The 10,698-nt window shown below is 45.0% G+C and overlaps 1 protein-coding gene across 5 annotated transcripts in view; it reads left to right on the top strand.

The window, feature by feature from the left end:
* The first annotated feature begins 1,421 nt into the window (after positions 1-1,421).
* Positions 1,422-10,698, top strand: part of OXR1 (oxidation resistance 1) — a 261,974-nt gene continuing 252,697 nt past the window's right edge. Inside the window, exon 1 of one of the 5 annotated variants that reach the window (XM_030481344.1) lies at positions 1,422-1,443. The gene's annotated coding sequence lies outside the window, so the exon portion shown is untranslated. Of the gene's footprint in view, positions 1,444-1,918; positions 2,009-2,043; positions 2,231-2,339; positions 2,358-10,698 lie in introns of those variants that run through there. The other 4 variants (XM_030481352.1, XM_032919856.1, XM_030481360.1 and 1 more) reach the window with 4 other exon arrangements.

Genomic DNA, 10,698 nt, shown 5'->3' with positions numbered 1-10,698 from the left:
CAGATGGGAGCCATTCTCTCTAGACTCAGGACATCTTTTGGTCTCCTGATTTATCTAGAGCTGTATGATGGTGGAGGTGCAAACTGTCCTAGGAAATTCCCCAGAGGCCGCTTACTGCTCCTGCAGAGCTCCAGCTGCAGCCAGAAATACATTAGCCCTCTGCTATCCCAAATCTGAAGCCGCACTCAGAAAACTGCCTTTTCTATATGCCCTGCTGCCTACCTCAAGATCGATAGCTCCAGGTGAAAGAATTACATAATTTATTTATTTCATCAGTTCACAGTTATGCACACTGCATACCTTATAACTTCTTATAATACATAGCATGCAAGCTGCTGCTAGACACGGACTACAGTATATAGTGTATCTCATGGCTTAGAGAGAACACAGAATGAGGAAACAATTAGTGAACATGATTCATTCCCTTTTAAATACTATAATCTTCATCGCATCATCTTTTGTTTCGTAAAGCGCTGCAGCAGAGTTACCTACATAATCTTGACTAATAATCTATGCCATTGTATGTCAGTCTGCCAGGGAAATTGCTTCCTTGCTCTCACTTCATTTGACGTTACTGACAAGTAATGTTTCCTTTCCTGATTATACTCACCTACATGAAGCTGAGCTTTTTTTCTGTGGTAGTTTTTGCTGAGGGCTGTGTTAGAGTTCAGATTAAGATAAACTTCCAGTGCTCTCCTCTCATGTCTAGTGAAATAAATGAAGCTTTTTTAACATGGTAATCTTGACTGTACATACTATTGCATAAGATATCATCAGAGTAGTGGGTTATCACTATGCAAATGTTGTCCAATATTCTTTTATGAGTGAGAACTTACTCAGTATTCATACTGTAAAGATGCTTTTTTGTGCAGCAGCAGTCTTCTCTATCTGCAAAGGAAGAACTCGGGAAAACCTCTTAAGCCCTGCTAAGGTAATAGGCTTTATAGTATGTTTATAAATCTAAAACAGTGCAATATTGTCATGTTTATTCTTACTGGTCTTTTAGGAAGGCAGGTAATGATAAACCACAGCTTAAAAACCACATCAGGAACTCCTATTCAACAAATACTCAGGGGGCTTTTAATTTCTAACAATTATCTACAGCTCTCAGGTTTGAAACACAGTAGTGACTGTGACAGGAGAGCGTAATCATGTAATTTCTCTTGCCACATAGATCTTCCAGCCTAGAAAATCACATTGAGACGGGCTGTTCTGGAAGCTCTTTGCCTTGGACCAGTCACATTCTCATCTGACTGCTCTGGGCTTCACTGGAGCGCTCATGTGTGCCTGTCCCCAAGCATCGTCCACCAAACCGAACACCCCAGAGCAGGACGGAGCTGCCTCCCGAGTAACAAACACTGCGCGCACCGCCCGGCATCCTCTCCCACACCTTCTAGACCTGGTTCCTGAAGCCGCCGCTTCACGGGGTGGCCCGGCCCTGAGGTAAATAGCCCGGCCCTGAGGTACGGGGCCCGGCGCTGCGGTGAGGGGCGGGCAGAGCCCGGCCGCCGCCCCACCAGACGTTCCGAGAGCCCTCTCGGACCCGCAGCCAGGCTCCTTTCGGCGGCAGTAGCCGCAGGTCTCCCGCTGCCCCGGCGCGGACGGGACACGGGCGGGGGCGGCGCAGGCATCGCCCCGCTTTCAGCGCCGGCCCCGCGGGATGGACCGGCGCGGCGGGAGGTCACCCCCGAGGCCGGCGCTGCAGGGAGCGCGGCCGCCTCGGCCCCTTTAAGCTGCAGCTGTGCTTTCCTGCGGCGCCTATTTTTAGCTCGTCCTCTTGGTCTCATCCAGCTCTGCCCCCTATTTCTCCGCGCTCCCCCCCCAACCCCCCCCCCCCCCCCGGTGGTATGTTCCGCGCGGCGGCGGGGGCACTGAGCATGTCCGAACGCGCTCGGCAGCGGCCGCCGAGCCGGGGCTGCGCTCGCGCGCCGCGCTCGCAGGGCGGGAAGGGGCGCGCGCGGCTGGGGGCTGCGTGAGGGAGGCGGGCGCCGCGCGCCGCCGCCCGCAAGTAAGTTTTATCCGCGGGCGCGGGGAGGGCGCGCAGCCGGCGCCGCGGTGCCGCCGCAGGGGTGCCGAGGTCGGCGCTCGCCTGCCCCTTGAGGGCTGGCGTCGGGCGAGACGCGCGGTGCGACCGGCTGCCCCTGCCCGCCCGGCCGCCCCGGGGCCGTGGCAACTTGTCGCCCCGGGGCGCGGGCCGCGGCCTGCCGGCGGTGAGCGCCGGTCCCCTCAGGTGCGTGTGGCGCCGGGAGGGACGGTCCGGTCCGGTCCGGCCTGAGCGCGTTCTGCGGCTGCGAGAGGCGCGCGGGGAGGCGGGAGGTGCGCTCGCCCCGCGGAGAGGCGCGGTACGGGAATCTCGGGTAGGTAGCCGCGCAGGCAGCGCATCATCCGAATCAGCGAGGCTGCGGTGCTTGGAGGAGTTTCTGGTTTGAGAGATGGTATCGTAGGAAAGAAAGTGTTTGCTGAGGGAAGCTGCAGTGGCACACGTTCGTGCTCCCTCGTGTGACAGTTTATTCTGGGTGTTCTTTTAGTCTGGTAGGGGTACGGTGTTTTAACTTACTTGCCAGTAGCAAACAAATACCAAACTGTGTCCCGTTTTTCCTCTGAGAATGGGATTCTATTATTCATTTATAAAACGTTTATTCTCTTCTTGTTCCTATCACATGTAAACCCGGTGTGAACACTCTGTGTTGCTGATAATCGGGAGGGTAAAGTTCTTCGCTTAAAGGGGAGAGCGGCGTGATTTATTTTGTTTCTTTTCCTGTGCTCTGAAGTGAGGAAAGGTTTGGGAAGCTGCTTCTCAGAGGAGGCTCATTGCTGTTTGCAAAGTTGGATTAAGGCAGCCATCTAATTAAAATGATAAATTAATAGGGGAAAAGGAATTTGAGGAGCTTTCTGTGTAACTGAATATCACGTACGAAAATTTTGCTGCTTAGTAGGTCAGTGGTGAATGAATTGGACCAAGCAAGGGCCAGTAAGGTGCTCTTGGTGGACAGCCTGTCTTAGTTTTCATGAGACCATTCCAGTAGGTATTTTCAGTTTAATGACCTGACTTTTGACACTTACAGCCATGATTATCTTTGCACATTGACTTAGATTTGGTGGAGTACGCAGAGATGAATATTCATATAAGCTTAAATGCCTGCATGTTAAGCCTCATCAAAATTTAGATGTATTTTAAAGTAGTTAAAAACCCAGAACGTGCCATCTCTACTGTGTATATTCCTGATTTTGCTAATTAGTGTCATTGCAGTGGAGACAGGAAGGCTGCTTGTGATTGTTTCCGTACCTCTGCAACTCTTTCTCTCTCCCAAATGATTCCCCCCCACCAACTAATGACAATTGATCTGTGGGTTTCTGAAAGCCCGTCAGTGTGTGCGATTGGGATCTGACTTGTGCATGAATAAACTGCTGTCCTGTCGGTTCCATTTTTATGAGTATGCAATAATGGGGGAAAATAATGAATTCTTGAGTAGATGCTTTTTGCGTGCTGCACAAGACTGTAAGAGAATGCAGCAGGGAAGAACAGCTTGTGTTACCCATTGACAGCATAGGGAAAAATAAGGAGAGAAAATTTTGTGCATGGCAACCTGCCATTTTTCTCCTGTAATTTGATTTGAGCTAAAATAATACCAGGTATTTTAAAAATAATTTTGTTCAAAATATCAGAAGCCTTCAAAGTCTGAGTGTTAAAAATGCCTTTCCTTATTCTCTTGGAGAAGTAATTTGTTTAATTGTGTTGCATTTTACTATGACATTTTAATACTTTTTGTTACAGTTCCAGAGTTCATACATATTAATAGAATTATTTCAGCATGCTACCAGGTAAGCATTCTTTGATAGTCAAAGCAGATGCTGATAGAGCATATAAACATATCCCTAGAATATACACTGTGGTATAATTTCTGTAGTGTCTCAGCTGATTCTTCATTTCTTGTCCAGGTTTGAGCTCAACTGCTGGAGATGAAAGTAATTTGAGTGGTAGTGGGGTAACATATTAACTGTTGGGCTATGTCTAACAAAGCTGCAGCGTTTCCACATAGTTATTTTTCCCTTCAGGCTGAATAAAAAGTAACTACTGTTCTTTCTCCATGCATGTCTTCCCTTGAAGACTCTGATTTCTCCATTATTTGCTTAATCTAAGGAAATACTAAGGAAATCTAATTCTTTTTTTCTCTTAATTTTTTTTTTTTTTTTTTTTAATAATAAAGTGTGTCGTCTCTTATTATATGGGATCATGTATACCCATCCCCCCCCCCGGACTTTGGGGAATAACAGAACTATGGAAAGAGATGTAAATATACTTCTCCTTTTTTAAAAAAGTTTAATTAAAAAAGAACAACAACAACCTCCCCCCCAAAAAAAAACAAAACTCCCACCCAAATAATAATAATAAACTTCCCACCCTATTAATAATGCCACAGGCAATTTTTATAGGCAAGTGGTTATTCTCCAGGCCTTGTAGCTGAAGGCAGCAGTCTGAGATTGTCAGCATTACCTATCAAATGTTAATTTGCAAGAAGGTCTCTTAGCATTTGTTTTTGTTGATGAGCTGCTGTAACTTCTTCTTCAGCCTTTAGTGAGCTGCTGTTGTTTCTTAAGTTACTTTAGCAAAATCACTGAATTAAATATATTATTGAAACACATGACAACCTTACAGAAGCAAAGTTATTGCTGACAAGCATGGTTGGGGGTCAGGTTAGCACCAGATTGCTACCTGTTCATGGATGGGTTCACTCAGGAGATACTGATACTTTTAATAGAGCCATTTACTTAAATTTTAGGATGGCTTCCTTGTCTGCTGCAGCAGATGTTCGCCAAGTAGGGTGTCTTCCTTTGGTGTGTGAACTGTTGCCATCAGAGGCAGAAGGAGCAGTCTGGGATAGGTGAAGAATTGCACGTGTTCCAAAGCTCATGGTGAAGACCTTCAAGTGTTTGAAAAAGGCACTAACTTCATCGGTGGTGTTCTGTGCCAGGAGCAGATGCTCACATGGTGTACAGCAGCACTGAGCTGTAAATTACCCTTTTATTCTAGCATCTGCTCCTACCAGTTTTACTGAAGATTAGACATAGATATGGAGAGGGTATCTCCTGGATATCTCATGATACATTACGGATGTGTCATATAGTTTCTAAGACAGGAAGTTATTGGATCTGCAGGTCAAAAATCTTTGACTGTGCAGAGGCCTATGTCACAGGGAGAGATCTGTGTCTGCAGCAGTACGAGTGAGTTTCTCCTGTACATAAGGTCACTGCCTATATCTCTCAGTTGTAGGCTGAAGCAAGTGATGACCTCCTGCTTTCTTACATTGGTCTAACAAATGTGAGAAGGAGGATTTTTCTTTTTTCTCGTTTTTTCTTTTTTTTTGTTTATTCTGCTGCCTGTAATAGAATCATAGAATCATAGAATCGTAAGGGTTGGAAAGGACCTTAAGATCATCTAGTTCCAACCCCCCTGCCATGGGCAGGGACACCTTGCCCTAAACCACGTGGTTCAAGGCTCTGTCCAACCTGGCCTTGAACACCGCCAGGGATGGAGCATCCACAACCTCCCTGGGCAACCCATTCCAGTGCTTCACCACCCTCACTGTAAAGAACTTCTTCCTTATATCTAGTCTAAACTTCCCCTGTTTAAGTTTGAAGCCATTACCCCTTGTCCTACCACTACAGTCCCTAAGGAAGAGTCCCTCCCCAGCATCCTTGTAGACCCCCTTCAGATACTGGAAGGCTGCTATGAGGTCTCCACGCAGCCTTCTCTTCTCCAGGCTGAACAGCCCCAACTCTCTCAGCCTGTCTTCATATGGGAGGTGCTCCAGCCCTCTTATCATCCTCGTGGCCCTCCTCTGGACTCTCTCCAACAGCTCCATGTCCTTTTTATGTTGAGGACACCAGAACTGTACGCAGTACTCCAAGTGAGGTCTCACGAGAACAGAGTAGAGGGGCAGGATCATGTCCTTCGACCTGCTGGTCACGCTTCTTTTGATGCAGCCCAGGATACGGTTGGCTTTCTGGGCTGCAAGCGCACACTGCCGGCTCATGTTAAGCTTCTCGTCAACCAACACCCCCAAGTCCTTTTCTGCAGGGCTGCTCTGAATCTCTTCTCTGCCCAGCCTGTAGCAGTGCCTGGGATTGCCCCGACCCAGGTGTAGGACCTGACACTTGGCTTGGTTAAACTTCATAAGGTTGGCATCGGCCCACCTCACAAGTGTGTCAAGGTCCCTCTGGATGGCATCCCTTCCCTCCAGCGTATCAACCGAACCACACAGCTTGGTGTCGTCGGCAAACTTGCTGAGGGCGCACTCAATCCCACTGTCCATGTCGCCGACAAAGATGTTGAACAGGACCGGTCCCAACACCGATCCCTGAGGGACACCACTCATTACAGGTTTCCAACTGGACATCGAGCCATTTACCACAACTCTTTGCGTGTGGCCATCGAGCCAGTTTTTTATCCACCGAGTGGTCCATCTATCAAATTGATGTCTCTCCAATTTAGAGACAAGGATGTCGTGCGGGACAGTGTCGAACGCTTTGCACAAGTCCAGGTAGATGATGTCAACTGCTCTGCCCCTGTCCATCAGTTCCGTGGCTCCATCATAGAAGGCCACCAAATTGGTCAGGCAGGATTTCCCCTTAGTGAAGCCATGTTGGCTGTCACCAACCACCTCGTTGTTTTTCATGTGCCTTAGCATGTTTTCCAGGAGAAACAGTTCCAAGATTTTGCCAGGCACAGAGGTGAGACTGAGTGGTCTGTAGTTCCCCGGGTCTTCCACCTTCCCCTTCTTGAAAATGGGGGTTATATTACCCTTCTTCCAGCCATTGGGAACTTCACCTGACTGCCAGGATTTTTCAAATATGATGGACAGTGGTTTAGCAACTTCATTCGCCAGCTCCTTCAGGACCCGCGGATGGATTTCATCAGGTCCCATGGACTTGTGCACATTCAGGTTCTTAAGATGGTCTCGAACCTGATCCTCTCCTACAGTGGGCCTAAGGTCTTCGTTCTCACAGTCCCTGCATTTGCTTTCCAAGACTTGGGTTGTGTGGTCAGAGCATTTGCTGGTGAAGACTGAGGCAAAGAAGTCATTAAGAACCTCAGCCTTCTCCAAATCCATGGTAGCCAGTTCTCCTGATAGCTTCTGGAGAGGGCCCACATTGTCCCTAGTCTGTCTTTTATTTGCTACGTATCTATAGAATCCTTTCCTGTTATCTTTTACATCCCTTGCCAAACTTAATTCTAGCTGGGCCTTAGCTTTCCTAACCTGGTCCCTAGCTTCCCGGGAAATGCTCCTATATTCTTCCCAGGCCGCCTGTTCTCGCTTCCACCTTCTATCAGCTTCTTTTTTCCCTCTAAGTTTCCTCAGCAGCTCCTTGTCCATCCATGGAGGTCTCCTGGCCCTCCTGCTGCACTTTCTTCTAGTCGGGATGCAACACTCTTGAGCACGTAGCAGGTGATCCTTGAATACCGACCAGCAGTCTTGGGCCCCCCTGCCCTCTAGGACTATATCCCATGAAACCTTACTAAGGAGGTTCCTGAAGAGGCCAAAGTCTGCTTTCTTGAAGTCCAGGGCAGTGAGCTTGCTGCACTAAGGTCACTGCCTATATCTCTCAGTTATACGCTGAAGCAAGTGATGACCTCCTGCTTTCTTACATTGCTCTAACAAATGTGAGAAGGAGGATTTTTCTTTTTTTTCGTTTTTTCTTTTTTTTTTTTTTTATTCTGCTGCATGTAATAAAGTTTAGGGAGGAAGAAAACAAAAAACCAAAAACAATCGGAGAAGAGAGAAGTAGGGAGGAAAATGCGTAAACCTGTGTTAGTCTTTCACAGCTATTGTACTGAGAACTGATTGAAGGTTTGGCTCCGTAACTCCTAAATGGCACGAGGGGAAAGGTTGCCGTGAGTTCCCACAAGAGTCCTAAACACAACATAGAAGCACACTGTTTGTCACAAAAGAAAGGATTGTACCTTCTCTGGAGTCAATGTAATGTGTTACCCACATAGCCCGGGGATGGTAAGATTTGTTAAAAATGGGACTCTGAGCAGCAGGATTGAGTGTGTTGTGGTGGTGTAGGGCAAACATAGTTGTGTGGGTTCCTTGCTGAATAGCTCGAGGCTGTGGAAGGTATACCAGTCTCCTCTTTATTTTCTTTTTCCTGGACCCAGTTGTTTTCAGGTTTGGACTGATAAGTCTAAGCTGATTTTTATATTTCTGGTAGGCTTTTATGACCCTTTTGTTCTGTACGATGGGGGTCTTGTTCTTAACCCCTGCCCTGTAAGATTAAGGCTGAAGTAACAAAGTACTTACTGAGTAGTAGTTAATCAATATTGGAAGCCTGACTGACTGATTTGAAAAGGAGAGTTAAACGTAAAACTTGTGAAGGAACAAGAGAACTCACCCAGTGCAGCCATGGACATTATAAAACTGGAGGAACATGTGCAGTGATTTGCCATGTAATAGAAACTGGCTTACTCAGGAAATTCTTGGTTGAATGAGATTTATTACTTAGAAAAAAAAATTCTTCATTTAACAATTTGGAGTGAACCTCTCTTGACACTTGTGAATGCATCCAAACTCAACTGTGAGTTTTCCAGGTATTAATTAGCCTAAGTATTTTCTATTAATAACTTATTTTTACCTTGGTGCTGTTTTTATTCAACTTCCAGCTACCAAATCTGACTCTGTTTAAAGAGCTACTCGTTGTCCAGTATTTTTTCTACAGAAGTATGTATAGGTCAGTGGAGACCTCTTGATAAGACTGGTCTCATCAAATCTTTTGCTGTTGTGGAGACAGGAACTTTATTGGTCTCTGAATAAGAGCCTTAAGTCATGTAAGATCCGCTGTTACAGTTTACACATTCTTCAGTCATCAGTGACTAAAAAGTAACGCTTTTGGGTCAGCCCTTTGCATGCTTGTGAAGGCATAGTTGACATTTGTGCAATCATGGACATAAGCTATTTCTTTCTGAGCATGAACGGCAAAGCTGTAGCAGTTCAATACCAAACTCGAGATACCTCTGGAGGGCAAAGTGTCACCTCTTGGTTAGGTAGGAACCTTGTTTGTTCAATAGTACTACTTGTACACATCTTTGTTTTGGAAGGTGTTCTCAGCCATCAGGAACCATCTTGTCTGTCTTCAGTGGCTGATGCCACAAATCAGATTTGGGGGAAAAAAAAAAATGCTGTGTGAACACAGAATGTGGCTACTTAGTTCACATGCTTTTCTTTCTAGACACTTAATACGTACAATCCCATTCATTTCATTATGAACTTGAGCTGTGAAAATGGAGGAGAAAAAGAATCATTTGCCTCCTGTGCTCCTTTGTACAAAATGTTTTTGGGATGCATAATATGAAACAAATTCATAGGTAAAACGTAGTTCACTCAAGTACTCCTGTAGATAACAAGTATGCAGAAACCTTTATGTAATATGACATGCACATAAAGATAAGACTTTGATACTGTAGTCGCAACTTTGTTTTTTTCCCAAGGCATAACACAGCCAGATTCCATGGAGACAGCTTCTAAAATAACAGCAAATACATTATTATTCTTTAATCTAACCATGGCTGTACAAAAGCTTAGTAATAAATGATCTTCACATTTCATAAATAATACAGAGCATACTAAATGTTAGTATTTTTATCTCACTGCAGGAAAATCAGATTCACTTGTGAGTCTTCTTATACTTCCTTTGTGTTTTTAAATTATTAATATTGCTATGTTTCAGAAATTGATATTTATATACTGTTGATGTAAATCTAATCTTTTCAGTCATCTGAATTTCTGGCAGTTCCAAGTTGTCTTATGCATTTTGTCGCATTGAAAGCCAGGACATCCATGTTGTTGATACAAGCACAGTCCAAGATGATTAATCAGTGATTATCACAGCTTCTGTTGCTTCTGAAAAGAGAAGCTATAACAGCTTTTAAATCCTTTTTAGAGAAGGAAACACCTCTTATTCAGGGCTACAAGCAGCAATAGCAAGGAAAATGGATTCAATGGGAAGGATAATGTATTTGTTTCTTCTGGCTTTAATTCTCCTTTGGGAGCTTGTCATTAGTCTCTGTGGGTTTTCAGTCATTTTCTCTGGGATTATGACTATAGCTTTTTTTCTTTTTAAAATGATTTTTCTTTTTCCTAGAGTCAGTATGAACGCTGATTGCAGTGAAATGTTATGGCCATAGGACTAACACTAATTCATTAGTAGTCAATCTCACTTTCAGATGAACCCTCGAGCCCCTAGTGGTACTTTCTGCTTTAATATTTTTCAAAGAATTTCACTAATTTTAAGTGTGGACCTAACCCAGTGATAGAAGTCCCACTCATACTTTTTGTTGTCATTAGTATATCACCATGTCAAAACTAAATTGTGCCTTTCTTTGCATGCGTTTTCCTTATGCCAGAAAGGATGATAGCAGCAGGAATTAGCTAGTAGATGTAGAACACTTGCCTGTGATGCTCTTTTCCATATGAAAACTGTCATACCTTTTTTTTTTTCTGTCATTTTTTTCACTAAGGTCTACCTTACCTGGAAGCTATAACCTGAGTTATTGCTCCACTGAGAAGTTTTACCTGAAGCAGTGTACAACGTAAACACCTCTAAAATGGAAACAGTGGAGTAGCTATGTGTAAGAAATTATAAGGGAAGTTTTGAAGTGGAACTAACATTTATTAAAGCTTCACTGCTCAATTGATTTTT

The sequence above is a fragment of the Strigops habroptila genome, chromosome 1 (genome assembly GCF_004027225.2).
Source record: "Strigops habroptila isolate Jane chromosome 1, bStrHab1.2.pri, whole genome shotgun sequence".
Lineage (NCBI taxonomy): Eukaryota > Metazoa > Chordata > Aves > Psittaciformes > Psittacidae > Strigops > Strigops habroptila.
This window is presented reverse-complemented; position numbering and strand designations above follow the sequence as displayed.